The 3,202-nt window shown below is 41.5% G+C and overlaps 1 pseudogene; it reads right to left on the bottom strand.

Moving 5' to 3' along the window:
* Nucleotides 1–1,711: 1,711 nt before the first annotated feature.
* LOC105536445 lies at nt 1,712–2,194 on the bottom strand (annotated as a pseudogene).
* Nucleotides 2,195–3,202: the final 1,008 nt, after the last annotated feature.

Here is a 3,202-nt window from a genome sequence, read left to right as displayed (position 1 = left end):
TAATCTCATTAGGACCAGAACTCAGGATGAAGTTTCCACATATTCTTTATAAAATCTTATAATTTTAGAATGTGAGCTCTCTAAAAACCTTAAAGGTCACAGAGTCCAATACCCTCCTGTAATAGGAAAGATAATTGAGGTCCAGAGAGTGAAAAAGGCTTTCTCAAAGCCAGTGTAGAAAGTAGTAGAGCCAAGTATAAAATATAGCTTTCCCAGAATCTTGGTGTTAGAAGGAACCCTGGGGCATGTGGTCCATCTTCTTACCCAGTGCATAATTCCCCAGGAAGAGAGGTAGCCAATATCCCCTTGAATATCTTAAAGGATGAGGTGTCTAAATCAATCAGTTCCCCATGGGGTAAAGACAAACTTATCTTTTCACTTCTTTGCCTTTTTCAAAAGAACAAACTGAGACACACAAGGATGAATTGATGCAGGTGTTATTGCGTTTGTTCCCTGTTTCCTCTCGGTTTAGAAGCTGACTTAGAAGCACCTCTAGGTTGATTCACAGCCTGAGTTGGAAACAATCTTCAAGTTCATCTAGTCTAGTGGATTTATTAGTCTATGCTTAAAGATGCCTGGCAGCTCACTCTATCATCAATTGTTCAGGAGTTCTTCCTAAAGTGAGATGATGCACATGAACATATTTGTGGATTATACAACATTATATAAATCTAAGATTGTCAGATTTCTGATATTGAATGGAATTTTCTCCCCTTTAACTTCTAAGCATTGTTCTTGGTTCTGCCCTCTGAAGCTATGCAGAATAAGTCTCATCACTCTTGTACTTTGCAATGCTTGAAACAGTGGAAGACAGCTAATGGGCTCCTTCCTCGTGGCTAAGGCTTATCTTTTTCCATGGTTATAAACACAGGCAGCACTTTTATTCCTCTTGTGGCATTGTCTTCAGTACTCCCAGCAATCTGCTTTATCTCCTTTAGCACACGAGAGCTTATTACTGTTTCTCTTAAAATGCCAAAAATAAACAGAGTGGGACTCAACTTTCTTTGTCTCAGCATCACACTTACATCAGCAGTATAAGATTATGAGTCATTCCAGTGCTTCTTATTATGCCTGATTTATTTTCAGCTTGCAGTCAACTAAAAACACCTAATATTTTCTAGTGAACTTCTACTAAAGCAGTTCTCCCACTTATTGGGTGTGGGCAGTTGATATTTTTGGTCCTAGATGTAGGAAAATAGCTTTGTAAGCAGCAACACAAGTCCTTTCAGAACTCCAGTGACTGACTGAATCTGAGGACCCTGACTCTTTTGGGCATCAAGGTTCTCTCTGATATGCCCCATCCCTTTCTTGGGATTTAATTCTTCCTTGGCTATATTTGCTATATTCCTCTTCATTTGAATATCATACTCCTAGATATAGAAGTCCAGAGAAAAGTAGTGGGTGAACAATCCCCTTCTCACTCTTGGTAATAATTTCTAACACTTTCTACCACTCCGCTGGCACCACTGCTGTTTTCTTTTTACCACTATCTGTACCAGTATATCATTGAGTACCCAAGCAGGGGTGCCTGCTGGTCTCGTTCTCCTGTTTACTTTTTTTTTTCTTATTAACACAGTATTTATTTATCTTTTCTCTGTCAAACCCTGAGCCAACCATGTTCCCCAGGCTGCCTGAGGAGGTATAGGAAAAGGAACACACAGGGCCTACCAGGCATGGGAGAAAGAGCTATGGGAGGTGGAGACCAGCTCCTTCACAGGGGGAAGAGGACGAGAAAGGCCACCATCAGGCAAAAGAACCCCAAGGCCTCCCAGAGGGCAAAGCCCAGAATGGCATAGAAGAAGAGTTGTTGCTTCAGAGACGGGTTCCTGGCATAACCAATGAGGAGGCTCCCACACACAGTCCCAATCCCAGCCCCAGTGCCAGCCACCCCAACTATGGTAGTCCCAGCCCCAATGAACTTGGGTGCTCTGTTGATGTCCCTTGAAATGGCGCTGGTTTGGAAGCTGTGGCTAGGGACAAGTGAGGTAAGGGGATGTGAGACTGCCAAGCTGCTGAGACTCTCATCTGTCATTGTCTCTGGTCGTTTCAACACCACTGCAGATAATGGATGGCTCAGCAGCAGTGAAGTGCTCTTGACCAAGGAGAGAGTGGAGATGAACTTGGAGCAGGCATACATTTTCAGGGGGTGAGAGGCTGTGGCAGGAGAGCTGCTCCCAGTGCAGAGAAGACAGAGAGGACTCTCCTGTTTAAACATACAGTGGAGGGTCAGGGAGAGGGAATGATTAAGAAGACATGAAATTGGATGGTACATACTGACCCTCTTTAAGAGGCAGATATCTGCTATCAGTACATCTTGACATACATTCCTCGCCCACTCATTATCCAGGACCACACCTTTATATCTTCTAACCCCTGTATTTCTTTATCTATGAAACAGGGATCTTCAGTGAAAACCTACATTTCCTTTGTAGGATAACCTACATTTCCTTAGGACATTCCTAATATAAATTATTTTTTCTCACTCCCCTATTTACTATGTAGACCTTATCTATTGAGGCTGTATGCTAAAGAAGACCCTTATGGTGCTAAGGAGTACCCTCTGGGGCCACTAAGTCAAAAGCCTTCATCCTAGTATGAGTTGTCAAGTGCTAGCTGGCCAGTTTCTATAAAGGACCCAACTAAACCACTAATGAGAGCCTCAAAACTAAACATATTGCAAAACAAACACATGGAGAGAAAAGGTTAAGTTAATTTTTAAGTACTTTCCTATCATTTTTCCTGATAATGCCCAAATACTGGTCATGGGATGTGTTTTTCTGTTGATAGGGGAGAGTGGAGGCTGTGAAAAGGAAACAGGACTAAAAGATGAGAACAAGGGTGAAGCATAAACTGGTCTATGAGCTGGGATTCAGACGGCATATTTCCGACTTCCGGAAGTGTGGTGAACATCATGAGGTCAATGAACATTACCTAGAGAGAGATGTATTTTCATATTTATTTGCTACTGAATGAATATAAATGACTAAATACATATACTTCAGTATACTTTTGTACATCCACCTACTCATATACCAGTCTGAAAGATAGAATATTCCCATCACCCATCATGGAACTTCTCTGTGTGCTCATCACCACTCTCATCTACTTCCCTATTCTCTTAGAACCTCTTTTTTCTGTTTATCAGTCTTCTGTTTTTCTTTATTGTCTTATGACATACATTCTTATTTCTAAACAATATATT

Source organism: Mandrillus leucophaeus, unplaced genomic scaffold (genome assembly GCF_000951045.1).
Source record: "Mandrillus leucophaeus isolate KB7577 unplaced genomic scaffold, Mleu.le_1.0 Scaffold159, whole genome shotgun sequence".
Taxonomy (NCBI): Eukaryota; Metazoa; Chordata; class Mammalia; order Primates; family Cercopithecidae; genus Mandrillus; species Mandrillus leucophaeus.
Note: the sequence above shows the minus strand (reverse complement) of the source record. Positions and strands in the feature narration are given on the sequence as shown.